Source organism: Silene latifolia, chromosome 10 (genome assembly GCF_048544455.1).
Source record: "Silene latifolia isolate original U9 population chromosome 10, ASM4854445v1, whole genome shotgun sequence".
Classification (NCBI taxonomy): Eukaryota; Viridiplantae; Streptophyta; class Magnoliopsida; order Caryophyllales; family Caryophyllaceae; genus Silene; species Silene latifolia.
In genome coordinates, this window is record NC_133535.1 from 5398864 (window position 1) to 5414467 (window position 15604).

The following is a 15604-nucleotide window of genomic DNA, read 5'->3' on the forward strand; positions in this document are numbered from 1 at the left end:
CTAAATTTGAAGGTTACGATGAATAAAAGTTGTCCTAGTGTGTAAATGAATTGTTTTTGATGAACGCAACTCATAGTGAAACAGTCTCCCAAGGTGGTATATATAGCCGAATTTGAAGATTATACTACATACCTGTGCGGCTTTAGTGTTCGGGCTATGTTTTTCCGACATTCCTCGTGAAACAGTCTCCCAAGGGGGTATGGTCAGTGGAAGCACTACTGGACAGCTAAATGGGGCATCCATTTTGAATAGTAGTAGTCCTAACGTGTATGTGAATTATCTTTTCAGACACTTACCTAGTTCCTATTCTTCCTAATAGTAACCTGAGCTAGGTACGCAGCCAAATTTGAAGGTTGTTAATACACTCTTAATAGCTTCTGTGGCACAATGTTGTCCAACAGTGAATTTTATTGAGATTCATACTACGGGTACACATCGGTTGTGTTTGTTGGTAAAGGTATCCTATATTGACTAAAACAACGGTGTACTACATTCTTTTTGTCATATTTCGTGATGGAGGTATAGTGGATTTTCTAGTTGAATAAAATGGTCGCCTGAGGTAGTAAATCTCTAAATTTGAAGATTATACTTCAACATTTAGGTGCATTCAAGAGGACAATATTGATATTATTAGGATTTTAAACCATTGATTCAGGTCGAATTAATGGTTTAATATCTGAATATTCTGAGTAGCCAAATCCCATGCAAGCAGAGGAAATCTGCTGCTAGACTGAGAAAAGTGTGGAGGATTATCCAAAATGCTGTGGTTGTTGATATTTATTTGTGGGTTCATATCTTCTAACATTAAACAACATTATAGCATGGAACTAAGGATATTTCGAATGTTTTGATTAGAATACTAGTGAACGAGAATACCGTCGGAATGATTAGTTGCTGGATCTTCTGCTGTTAGTTTCTGGAATGGTATGTTTGTTTGTTGTGACTGAGCAACGGGGATAGAACTGACTACCGCTTCCCTGACTCCTTGAGCAATGAATAATTTAAATTTTTAGTGAATCCTCATAATAGTTTTGTAAGTTAGCTATTGCGTTAATAACTCTGTAAATTTTCAATCTATGTTACAGTTCCAAATTTTGGATCCTGGCTAAGCCCTTATTCTTCTATGCAGCAAGAATGGATTCATGCCCAATATGCACTTCACTCCCTATTTCAAGCACCCCGTACAAACCACTGAACAAGCACTGTAATCCTCTGTTTGTTGTGTGACTTGTGTCCCTTTTTGTAAGATAAGCCGTGGTACAGCCTTTATTGTTGCATCAATGCCGCTGGTGGGCCTTTTTTATCTTTCTCATTTAGCATCTGTATCAGCTCCTGCAGACCTGGTTCATTGAGGTCATTTCTTGGGTTAACCCCTTGTTGAAGCATTCCTTCGGGCCTAGCTTGAGGATGATTCATCTGAACCTACTTCACAACCCAGGTTCAATATCCCAATCATTCCAATGCTTTTCTGTGATGGAATTTTTGTGGAAATCCTGACTATATACATCAACTTTGGCTGCACCAATAACCATTGTAATCTTTGAACAGGGTGCGCCTGGTGTCTGGTGGTCTCAATGGCATTTGAATCTATGTTTGTGTGGAGCAAGGTTTATTTTTAGAAATTTCAAGACTGATACAGTTAAATATCCAATTGTATTGCATGTGGAATGCTGCCTGTGTTCCTCTGATGCTATACCAGAGAGACGAAAAATTTAATCCTGGTATGCCATCAAGTGATTATTTTCCTGCAAAATTTCGGTTTACAAACGCTTAATAGGTTTTTTTTTTCCAGTCTTTATAGGATATGATTTCGTGTTTACGGGTTTCATACTGTTAGTACCATCACTTAATGACTTCATCAGTTAAGGTAACTGACTCATATAGTCATATATGCATTCTGCAACCTTGGTTAAATGAGTGATGTGCATTTCTTGTGGTTCGTATAGTAAGTTCAAGTAATGCTATAACATCGCATTTTTGGTTTAATTGGTTCTTTGTTTTGTGTTTTAATCCCGTGTTGAAGCATTCCTTCTGGCCTAGCTACTGAGGCTCAATTCATCAAAGGGTCCGAGGATGATTCATCTGAACCTACTTCACATCCCAGGTTCAATATCAATCTATCCTTCGCTGGAGCAATGTTTATTTTTAGAAATTTCAAGACTGATACAATTGAATATCCAATAGAATTGCATGGGGAGTGCTGCCTGAGTGCCTCTGATGCTATTGCAGGGAGATGGAACAAATGCAACTCGACAGAAAGTGATTAAATTTCCTGAAAAATTTCGGCTTGCAAATGTATCACGCAACGACTTCATCAGGTAAGCTAACCTACTCATATATGCATTCTGTAAGCTGAGTTCGACGACGGACGTGCATTTCTGATGATTTGTACAGGAAGTAATGCCAGCATTGCATTATTTCGTATAGTTGATTCTTTGCTTTGTGGTTTAAGAGCTAGAGCCCAAAACGTATGGGCTCTTAAATTTCATTCATGGGCTTGTTGCCTTATTTGATGTTGGTACTTAATTTGGAGGCCTAGGCTTTTAGTTCATAGTTACTGATCGGCCCATAAGCTTCCAGATCCGGTATTTCATTAGCTTATAATTATAGCTAGTGCAGATTCCCGCAAAAGCGCAGTTTTTTAGATCGGTTTTTTATGGAGAATTTAACAATTAAATTGACTATAAAAACAAATTTTAATAATGTGTAGTAATAAGAGGTAAAAGAAATAAAATTAGACATTTTTAGCCTGAATGAAATTCGTAGTTGAACTAATTTTTTTTAATAAAAAAGTTATATATTATAAATAAGATTGTCAGTTTAACATAAGTAACACATGATTCTTTTTTATCCCTATAAAATATGTGTGGAGTGTTTTTGTGTTACTATTATTGTAATTTTTGTTAAAACATACAAGTACAAAATAACAAATAAAAAGGGAAAATGCGAAAAAGCATACACTAATTTAATAAGATAGGCTAGTGGAAAAAGCAGGGATAATGGAATACCAATTAGTAGCCCATTATTTATTTATAGTTTAGAATTCAGAAAGGAGCCCAATTGTGAATAAAATATTCTCTTATTCTCTTTAGTCCTAATGAAAATGGCATTAGGATCCTCTTAATTTCCTCTTTCAAGTTCATTAATAATAATAATTTCCTCTCAAACCTTCATTATTCCTTTACTTTTATGCATAAATCTAGAACTGTTAGATGTTGTTAGAATATGATTTGAACTCTTAAAAGGAAATTGACTCTCCATTTCTTTTTGGAAATGGACTCCTTATAATGTGGTTAGGTTGTGACGTCTCACAACCCTTCTCCCGATTGCAATCTCACTTACTCTCTCACTCAGAGCTTGTGACGAAAATTGCCCGTCACAAATAAGAATTTGTGATTATCTAATCTCATATCTTTTGGAGTTTGGGCTATTTGCGTTTTTCTTTTTGGGCCATTTTTATGGTTTCATATTTTCAAAACTTCATATTAGTATTTCTTTACTCAAATATTGAGGCATTGAGCAACGTGATTCATCATATGATCATATAACCCTTGCTAAATTATCTCTGTAGGATATTAGCAAATTATAATCCTCTTTTTTGTTTAATTGAGTTTTGGCATTTTGGGATGTGCAAGTCAGGCAGATTTCGTAAACTATGAAGTAGCTTATTATAATACCCTCCTATACAATTTAAATTTATTTCTAGTGCATATAAAAAAAAGGTTGCAAAATGGTCTATTAAGACCATAAATGAAGTTGAATTAATAGTCGTAGCATGTTTGAAATTTAATTTTTACTGGATGTGGATTATGCCAAGTAGGTTGAGTTTTTTCCACCAAAGTCACAATTTGTAATCTAGATAAGTAATCATGTCACGATCAAAATCAAGTGCCACATAAAATAGAAATACCTAATCTCATGTCTTAATCAACTTTTGACTTATTTGTTACTTAACAAATCCTAAAAAAAATAAAATACAATAAAAGACGTATACTACATAGTAATCGAGAATTGACATTATTTGATTGATGAAAAAATAGCCTTCAGTATTAGAAGATAATGCCGTCTTTTTTTGCGGCATTTGGTGATTAAATTAGAGATTAGAGAGTACTTGTCTTAATCATGATACTTTGTCACCACGTCTACAATTTCGGATAGATAAACGCCCTACATTCAGGGGCGGCCGGTGAATTCAGGAGGCCCTGTTCCGATTTTTAGGTTGAGGCCCCAAAACAATGAATTATCATTTACTTGAGATCCTAAACGAAAACTATTAAAAATAAAAATTTGAGAAAAAAAAGGAAAGGTTAAGATATATGAAAAAAATGCTATGATTTATTTTAGGCAAATATTTAAAACACAAATTATATAAATAAGACCGTTTCATAATTCATATCATGAGAAGATTCACTTTTATAAAATATACAGTACTTCATATTTGTTTATTTGTAATAAATATCTTGTCTTTTATAGAATAAAAATGTCTCACACAATAATTAATAACTTGATATAAAGAGTAATATAAATAAAAGAAATTAAAAGATGGAGATATAACAAAAGAACCGAGAACTGAGAAAGGTAAAAAATTATACTTTTCTGTGACCCACTTAAATAAATAAATTTTAAAAAAAAGCTGCCTATTGATGGGAAATGAGGATGCACGTGTGTTTTGGGTAAACAAAGATGTTGTGGAATGTAGAGTAGTGACTTTACAGGAGTAGTCCACAAGAAGGAAAAAAACCAAAATCATTTTCATTTAATGTTATGAATTGGGCTTAGATTTTGGGGCCCTATTTCTCCTTGGGCCCCTGTGATGTGAACCTAATTGCACAGCCTTTGGGCCTCCCCTGCCTACATTCATATCCATTGCACATCACCGTGCACCTCTGAATTTAATGATCGTGTGATATATGGACCAATTAATATTATACACATATTTACATCATGACTTAAGTGAAATTGATAGTTATCAAATGACAATTACTCTCATAACAAGAGGAACAATTTGATTAAAATGGGAAATTGTCACTAACAATTAAAAAAAAAATACTCCCTCCTATTCTGAATAAGTGTCCCATTTGGACAATGGCGCGAAAATTAAAGAATATAGTTAAAATAATGAAAATTATTGTATAGTGGTAAGAATATATGAGTTAAATAATGAAAACTATTGAATATGATGGGTTGTGGGTGGTTAGGATGGTAAATAAAGAAAAGAGCTAAGGGTAGGAAGGTAAAAAACCATGTCCAAATATGATAAATGGGACAGTTATTTAGAATAGGAGGGAGTATATATGAGTGATAATTAATTATAATGTTTTTGAAAAAAAAAACTCGCTTAGCTAACATATAAAGCGGTATTATAGATCTCTAAAGCTCCACCTTGTATTGAAGTTATTTTTTATTTGGACACATTATGTTAAATTTTCCATCTATATGTTGATCTTAAGGTTGACTGGAACCTGGCTTGGTTATGGGAAATTAGCATTTTGTTTTTTGTTACGGGGTTGGGCAGGTCAGATTGCAAGCTTATGAACATGTACCGGCCCGATGATGAAAGTCTGGTTAGGGCACAAGCTCATCTAAAAGCGGCCTTTGAGTCAGGTCGAGCCAGCCCATCTCGCATATATATACTTATATCAACAAATAATGATACACACTCATACTATTAAACTTTACTCTTTTTTTAAGTGAATATAGATTACTATTTTCAGCTATGGATTTTGAAATATATTAAAAATTAATACGGAGTACTAAAAGAAATTGAATATAAATATATTGTGTTCACCATATAAAATAAAATATTAATAATGCACAAACAAATAAATAAATGGATATTTTTGAACTAGGTTGGATTGCTTGTATTTGAAAAAAAAGTTGCAAGTCATATCATACCAAATTCAACCTTGGATGCAAATAAAGTGATCCACAATTTCAAATATCAATGATAACTCAACATGCAAGAGATTTTGTGTGCTCAACATTTTTGATTTGGCAATTTGATTTGCACCTTGAGATGTGATTGAGGCATTAACAGAGGATTGAAATGGTACTCCATATTGTTTGGTTCTCAAATTAATTATTTAGAAATTTGAAAGCGACTCACCTTTAATAATTGATGAGTATCCATCATAAACTCTTTATAATTAGTCTTGTAGGTGTTAATTAAAAGGTTTTAGTTATAAATTTGTCCTATTTCAGCAAACATCCATTATATAATCATTTCATTAAGTACAATTTGGCAAAACAATGTGAAGATACAACTTAGAAATGAATGGTTAGTACTTAGTACATTATTATAGTTTGAGGTATAAACATCAATGATTGTAAATCAGTTTTGCACACTTCAAATAATATCCTATTTTCTAACATTAAGCATTTAATGAGTATAAAAAAATAAAAAATAAAAACACTCAAACTTATATTGATTTAAAGATAAACGGAACATTGCAAATGTCAGCTAACTTGTAAAGTTGTGAAGGGTGATATTGTGGTACTCATGACTTGTGTTCAAACCCATTAGTATACTCTCTCACAAAACACTCCATACAAAAGAATGAGTTTACCTTCATATAAATGTTTATGTAATAATTTTATACAAAATCAACTCACCAACTATAATTAAATAAAATAAATTATCTCTTAGAAGACTCACTAAGTAATATAATTGTCTTTTTGAGAATTAAAGTAATATAAATATTTTGAATAAATAGTGAATTTGGTTATTATCAAAACATAAATTCTGACTTTAGTTGAATTTGATTGCATGATTACAAAAATAAATTCACCTGGGAAAAAGTCTGGGAAAAAAACAGAGATGTTACCATATAGGGCATATATTGGTTGAGTAAATAATTAAATTTCCAAGAAAATGCGACCCTTTTGCAATTGGGTCAACTATGCAGCAAAAATTGGTAATAAATGATCACAAATATCTGACAAAATAATAAGAGTAGAACAGCATAGAGTATTCACCTGTCTATGTGAATCTTTACTCCACCTACTTGCAAATTACAAGTACGTCATTTATGTTCTTCTGTATAAAGCTTGTGTAATTTCACATGCTAGATTCATTCATCATAGGTACTATTTCTATTATATTTATTCACAAAAATCATTTGTGACTGGTCAAGTACTACTCATGTGAAGAAGATAAGACAAAAACGAGTGTTTAGGGAGTAACAATTTGTTTTATCTTATCTATTCATATGGGTAATACTTGAATCATCGCAAGTTTGTGATGGATATGTCCGTCACAAGGGAGACTTGCTGACTATATTCTCTAGCTCCAATACGAGTATATGGTTATAGTAAGATTTTTTATTTAAGACTAATATATCGGTCCAAAATAATAAAATGGGTCAAATATATGATTTAGATAAAAAAAAAAGGTTTTTTTGTCTAACACCACCTTATAAAAAAGGTTTTTGCGAAACACCACCTTTAAAAAAAATTCTGGCATTTTGATACCTTTAAAAAATAAAAATTGTAAAACACAACCAAATTGCCGGAGTTAGACCAAATTGAAAAAAATCCGACGTTGACTTCGTCTTATTAACATTCTCAGGCGTCATTTGTAACAATTTTAAATCAAAACCCAAACTTTCTGAACACCACACTGTTAATCTCCCTTCTTCCATCTTATTTTCTTCATCTTCTTCATCGCACTCTTTCCCTCTTCACCCTATCATCACCATCATTCGTCATCTAGCTCCTGCTTTATTAACAAGTCTTCTTAATGAAACTTAGATTATGGTTGTTTGCGCATATGTGCTTTCAATGCATTTGCATTCAAGCAATTTAACACATCCTCAAAGAAATTAAGTGTGAAAAATCCCACTGGAAAATAAATATATGTGTATTAATTCTGGCCGGAAACTGGGCATGATTATGGATATGTGCTTGGTGATTGAGTATATGTGCTTTCCTTTTCCGGTGGAGAGCATATGCGCTTTTAATTGCTTGATTACGTATTTGTTATAAGATGAAGTTTCAGTTCCCTCTTCATTGTTTCTCATCTCCGTCATTCGGCATATAGCTTCTTCCCGTATTTTGCTTTTTTCAATGATGTCTTCAAATGTGTTGGAATACTCACATCGACATTTGATTATTAATGAGTATGTTAAGTGAAAAGTGAGGCGACAAAAGAGAAGAGAGGAGAGAGGAAGAAAAGACAGAAGAGTGAAGAGGAAATGGAGGGAAAAACTAGGGTGGGAATGTAAGGGGGGAAATGGAGGGAAACTGTCGGAGTTTTTACAATAATACCCAGTTTCCGGCCATTCAGTGGTGTCTTACAATCTATATCTATATATATATATAAAAGAGAGTTTTTTCGAGCGATTCTAGAGCGTCCACATCATCAAAAATTAATTTAGGAAAGTTTCATAAATAATATTTTCCACATAAAAAATAAAGTGGAGAATCTTTTAATTATTATAATATCTATATTTCCTATTTTATATTCATGAGAAGTTTCTAATTTTTATATAAAAACTTTGACATTTCATTTGGCAAAAAAATGTTGTTATAAAAATTATGAAGATAATGTAATTAGATTCGTGGTAAAAAATGCTTTCATTAGAGTATAAATTTCATATGATTTGCACATACGGGTATTAAAGATGGTGTACTTCTTTTAATATGTTGTATGTCCCACATCGAAAAACAATGTTAGTGTGGTGATTATAATAAGTATAAATTATAAAATTGTCCCACATCGAAAGATTAACATAAGGTGGGTGATCCTATGATTATAAATAGGAGTCATCAATGGAACATTGGAACCTATATACCAACCAAAAACCTTTTGAGTCTCTTAAGGGTCTCTTAAGTATTGTTTTGGAGAGCTCTTAAGAGTTTATATCATTATCTTCAGAGTATGATATATACATATTCTTTCTATAAAAAGTATTATAAAAAAAAATGTACGAATATTAATAAATAGTACTCTTTCCATTCAAGACCAAATACAACATTTTCATTTACACGCTTGCCAAGACACAAATTACAACGTAAATAAAATTACAACGTAAATATCTTTAAGTTTACATTGTAAAAAAAATAAAAATTTGATATTCTCATTGTACTTTATAGGTGAATCAAATAAGATCCCACATGACCATATTTTGTCTTACATATTGCAAAAAATCGTAAAGATTCTATTCGTCCATGAATAGTGTAAAAAAGGAATGTTGTATTTGGTCTTGAATTGAGGGAGTATAGTATTTGTTCATTATTATTAACCCGGGTTAGATGTTGAATTATGTGCGAGACAGATGGTGTATTTCTAAGTATGTTATTTGTCCCACATTGAAAAATATGTTGGTGTGGTGAATATATCACGTATAAATAATAGAATTGTCCCACATCGAAAGTTTAGCATAAGGTGGGTGATCATATGATTATAAATCGAAGGCATCCTTAGAACCTAAATACCAACTCAAAACCTTTTGAGTCTCTTAAGCATTGTCTTGGAGAGCTCTTAAGAGTTTATATCATTAACTCCACGATACGATATATATGTTTTATATTATGTCAAAGTGATGTTTATAATTTTTGTATAAAAACTTATACATCTCATTTAGCAAAAAAGTAACATAATTTTTTTTTTTTGAAAAATTATATAATTAGATTCGTGGTAAATAAATGTTAGCATTAGAATATAGTATCATATTATTTGCACATATTTGTTTGTCCCATATTGAAAAATAATGTAGATGTGGTAAATATACTACATATAAATAGTTGAATTGTCCCACATTAAAAGATTATCATGAGGTGAGGTATCACATGATTATAAATATGAGTCATATTTGAAACTTAGGGGTATCAACCCAAAATCTTTTGAATCGCTTAAAAATTATCTTAGATAGTTCTTATAGGAGTTTGTATTAATGACAAACATTAGTTACAACAATACGATACAAATATTAATCACGTAAATATTTATAAAAGCGATTATATATTACTATATTTGTCATATTATAATATTTATTTTAAGACAATCGATAATATAATAACTTTATTTAAGATAAAATCATAATAAAAAAATAAAATGGGTGCTAAATATACATAAATAGGTTATTAATGTGTCATATAATGATAATCTCTGCACTAAAATAGAAAATTTAAGAATTATAATACAATCAAGTGCTGCATAAAAAGATCTTGAATCCACAAACAAATCAATAATGAGCTTTTTTACTTTGAGAAATAGTATAATTAAATCTTTTTAACTTTCAAATATACGTAATATTATGCCTCATTACATTTGAGTAACTATAACACATCATAATTTTTAACCATTAATAAAAATCGCACCAGAAAAAGAAAATATTTTGCATTTGTTTATACATTTTATTGCTCCCTCAATTAATCTTAAAAGTCGTGTTAGGAAAAAAAATTTAAATCATGTCATTTGTACATATTTTAATTGTGACAAAAAATGGAAAAGAACGTACAAATATAAATAAATAGTATAGTATTTTCTCATTATTAAAACGAGTTGGATATCGAAATAGGTGCAAAAAAGATGGTGTACTTTTTTGTGTGTTATTTGTCCCACATTGAAAAATAATGCAGGTGAGGTAAATATACTACATATAAATATTTAAATTGTCCCACATAAGAAAATTATCATAGGGTGAGGTGATCTTAAAAATTAATTTAGGAAAGTATCATAAATAATATTTTTTGATGTAAAAAATAAAGTAGAGAATCTTTTAATTATTATAATATATATTTCCTATATTATATTCAAGTGATGTTTCTAATTTTTATATAAAAAATTATACATTTCATTTGGCAAAAAATATCGTTAAGAAAATTGTGAAAATAACATAATTTGATTCGTGGTAAAAATGATATCATTAGCGTATAAATTTCATATAATTTGTATATATATAAAATTGTGTATTTCTTAGTATGTTATATGTCCCACATTGAAAAATAATGTAGGATTATATAAAAATAATAGAATTGTCCCACATTGAAAGATTAACATAAGATGTAGTGGTCTTATGATTATAAATATGAGGCATCCTTGGAACTTAGTTATCAACCTAACGTCTTTTGCGTCTCTTAAATAAGATGTTTTGACTTTTGATCTATCTATATAAATGATAAGACATAAGATGTAAATATTAAGACCTTATGACCAATTTTTGTTTACTAAGTTAATTACCCCGTTGCAACGCACGGGCATCCAAACTAGTTTTTATTTTTTAAAGGTACCAAAATGCCAGAATTTTTTTTAAAGGTGGTGTTTCTCAAAAACCTTTTTTATAAGGTGGTGTTAGACAAAAAACTCAAAAAAAATAGAATGTTTAAGAAATGGCAAACTCTTATCTCATCTAATTATAGCAGTAATATTTGACCTGTTTTATACTCAAGAGGGATATAACGTTACTCGTAAATATATTACATTCTCCACTTCACTATGAACTTATTTGATTTTTTGAGATTATAATTTCAAAATTTTGACTTTAAATATGTAGAAAAACATAAAATGTTGTAATATACCAGTAATACTACAATAATATAAGGCCAAAGTGTTCTTTGGGAATCGACAAAACTCGGGTTAGAAGATAATTGTAAAAATGGACCGAGTATATCATTAAAAGAACACAAAATCTCATTATAGATGGATACATGTCACCATGGTATTGTATTTAGCCCGTCTTTAGCTATACACGGATATATCCGTCTATAGCAAGACTAGTTGTTAAAAGAACGCTTTACAAAAGTCAAGTATTATGTGTTGTAAACTAGTCTCAAACAATGAGTGACGATGTTAGTAGAAAAAGAAAATAAAATGCATAGTAAGGGAGAGCGTAAATAATAGTGGTGAAGCGGGAGGGGTTAGTGGGGTCGCTTGCCCCCGTTATTGTTTGAAAATTTTGAAATTTTTAGTTATACATTTCAAAAAAAAAAATTCTAGGTTATATTGTACTATTACCACTTCGACCTCGCTGAAAATTTTTGCTCCGCTGACTTAAAATCCTGACGATTGAAAAATAATGGACAAAGTTTGAAATAGAAAAACCATAGAATAATATATACCATGATAGGGACAATAAAACATTATAATTGTAATGACAACGCAAATATGATGAACATTCTTCACAATTTAAGCTTGATTCCTGCACGAATTTATCAACAATAATATTATTTATTATATATGAAATTATTCCACTTATCTATAGTACTATTTCGTATTAGTTACAAATAATGATTGTTAAGTTGTTAAATAATGAAGTTATTAATAAGTGGATGATGCTCAAATTATGCATTTTGCGGGAAACATGCTAATGATGTTTTGATTGGTACTTCTAAATTAAACTAATCTTTTCTTGATTAAGGAGTAGCTTTCAATGCATAGAGCTTAGGAATGATATAAGAACACGATTCTTATCTATAAGAAATATTCCTTTGTTTTTTTAAATATTTATATCGTTTTCATATTTTAGAACGCTTTACTAAATAAAATTTTAAAGAATTAAAATGTAGAAATTTTCTACTCTCTCCATTCAAGAAGAAGAGTTAATTCAAGTGGTAAGAAGTGAAGAACGCTCTACTCAAAACAAAAATGTGCTCATTTGAAAAAAATTAAAGTGATTGTATGAACCATTTCCTTTTATCACATGGAGTATTATTATATTTGTGATTTGTCCAAGTATAATTTCTTTTTGTCTTTTTTGGCAATAAATGTAAAAAAATTAATATTCTATTTGTCTCAACTAATTGTTATATACGAAATTAGGAAGTAGTATGCTTCAAAATTTTCTTGCAATAAAAATGTTGAAAGAATAGATAATTATTGATCAGATAAAGAGGATATAATGTATGTTAAAATGAAAAATGATAGGCACATAAACGATATTATTGTATAAAAATCTTTTATTTTAGCGAGTGAAATGTACTCCCTCCATCCCCGTCTTTTGTTTATTTTAATTTTGACACAATCGCCAAAAAAAATGAAAAATGGGCCATTTATAATGGTTGTTACTTGTTAGTGGATTATAATAGACGTATATAATCAAAGTACTTATTTCATTTCATTCAATTCTATACATTTGCTTTATATATGTATCAATGCTCGTTTTCTTTTGTTCATATCTTTAATTACGTTTAATAAAAAATTATAAAAATTAGATATTTACAATGTACTCGATAAGACAATTTAAATAAAATCTCACAAAACTATTTTTTATGCTACACATTAGAAGTTATATCAAAAATTCTTCCCATTTATAAATAGTGTCCAAAAAACAAACGTATAAAATTAAATGAAATGGAAGAAGTATAAAACTCTACCTAGGAGTCGTGTGGTTCACAATGAGAAATTGCAATGCCCAGAAAGATCCAACTACTATGTTGTTCTATTTCATGTGAATTTGGAAAAGTTGTTTGGTTGTATGTGGTAACTCCAATTCTAAAAGAACTTCCACTTACCTAGGGGGATCTAGGTAATCAACTTCTTCCATTATAGAGGAATTTACCCACTAAATAACACAGGAACTTAAATTCATGTGATTTGCAAAATGGGTATATTGTTTGGTTACCCCAATTCACATAATTGGAAGTTCCCATGAATTCTAATTCCTCCATAATGGAGGAAGTTGATTACTTAGGCCCCCTAGATAAGTGGGAATGCTTCCCTGAATTGCACTTTCTTCATGGCAACCAAACAATATTTTGCTATTCACATGAATTCTAAATTCATGTGTTTTATAACTTCCTAGGCAATACAAATTCCTATATGCAACCAAACGACCTCTTAGAGTTCCTAGGAAGTTCCAATTCATGTGAATTGGGACAATCAAACAACTAGCTATTTTTACACTTTCCATGAATTACAATTCATGTATTTTTGATGGACAACCAAATAAATCCCTAATATGAAAAGCTCAACAAATAATTGAGATAGTTTAAAATAAAATAGGTAAATAAATGACCGAAAATGTACTTATCTTTCCATGTCAGCACAAATCTTAAAAATCTGAAACGAACATCTTTTATGGGTATTCTCATTAATTTGACCAGTTATGTAGCCTTCAAGATAAGAAGGCCACTAATATAATTTTTTATAAAACTTTGCAGTCAGAAAATGAACCCTACTAAGCCTACCAAAAGAGGCAACTATGCATAATTAAATCTCCCTAATCAATAATTAGTCTATACCTTCATTTTCAATTTATTTATAGTAGGGACATCTTACAAGACATTGCATTTTTATTTATAAAAAAAAATTAGTAACTATGAATTCTTGAAAATTGAAATGGCAATTAATGGGAAGTAGAAGAACGATGCAAATCGGTCTAATTGTACTTTTTATACGGACGCGAATTTTACTGTAACGTCATCGCATGTGCGACGAGAAAAATGTGACTAGTTTTTGTTAAATATTGACCATTTTTGGGTAAATATTGACCATTTTTTTCAAAGTGATCACTATTTATTATGAAATGATCACTATTTATCCAAGTGTCATATAGCCAAAATACACAAAAAAATCGTCATACCATAAAATTGCTTCTAGTTTATTTTTTTGTGTTGAAAGAAACTCATCTCTATCAAAGTGAGGCAAACGATGACAGATGATAGGATCTAAATAGAATCATGTGTTTACCAACTCCATAAGAAAAAGAAGTCTTGGTAAAAAAAAGTAAATTGAAAAAACTTTCTTATGCTATTTTTGTCACAAATTCTTTATCAGAAATTCTTATATAAAATGTTAATATATTCATCCAATGATCCAAAACTTGAATCCGATTAAATATGTAAACGAAAATGTTAAGTCCCGCTTGCAAGGGTGGAGTTTTTGTGAAGTATATAAGGAGCTTATGTTCAAGCCTTTTTAAGAGCATTTTTGTGAAGTATTTATGGCCTCGGGCTATGCTTTTTAGACTTCGAGTATGTCCCTCTCGGGTGGTTAACCTGGTTTACGTGGTTTGCAGGCTATCACGTATACCCGAGGGTTTACTCAGTGCGCATCAAAGGTAGCGGCTGCGGATTCCCTCGTCACAAAAAAATTGTTTTTAAGCCCCAATTAGGAGTGATATGGAGACGAGACACCTCGCAAGCAGCTCAAGTTCAGCTCGAGTTTGGACTCTGCTCGAGAACTTAACGAATCAAGCCGAGCTAACGAGCGGCTCGAACTTGTGTAATATATAATATCTTACTTTTATTTTATAAAAATATTTTATCATGATTATAATTTTGTATCATCAATATTGAATGTTCTCATTGTTTGATAATGAGTTCAATTTTTCAAGCTCAGATGAGTTTCGAGATCGGCAGGAGCTCAAGTTTTGCTTAATGAGTATAAGCCTAACAAGGTCAAGCTTGTGCTCAACTCAGTTCGTTATTAGTTACCAATTTTACCCTTAATTTCATCTAAAAAATACAATTTAACTTGTTTTAAACTTAGACAAATACAATCCTTAAAAGAAGTTACAATGTAAATATTGTGGATTTCGCCGGTATTCAAAAGAGAAAATTTCTTCCAAAATAAATCCACCTTTTTGAATAAATTAAGGTTAAGCAAAATTGAGTCATTTCAAATTTGAAACTCATATTACTACTCCTATATTGTTTGTAACTA

The 15604-nt window shown here is 30.7% G+C and overlaps 1 long non-coding RNA gene across 1 annotated transcript; it reads left to right on the forward strand.

Moving 5' to 3' along the window:
- Positions 1–1874: 1874 nt before the first annotated feature.
- On the forward strand, positions 1875–15156 carry LOC141607043 (uncharacterized). The gene is made up of 3 exons (XR_012526871.1): positions 1875–2104; positions 2185–2318; positions 14958–15156. It is a non-coding gene; the product is annotated as an uncharacterized LOC141607043 (long non-coding RNA).
- Positions 15157–15604: the final 448 nt, after the last annotated feature.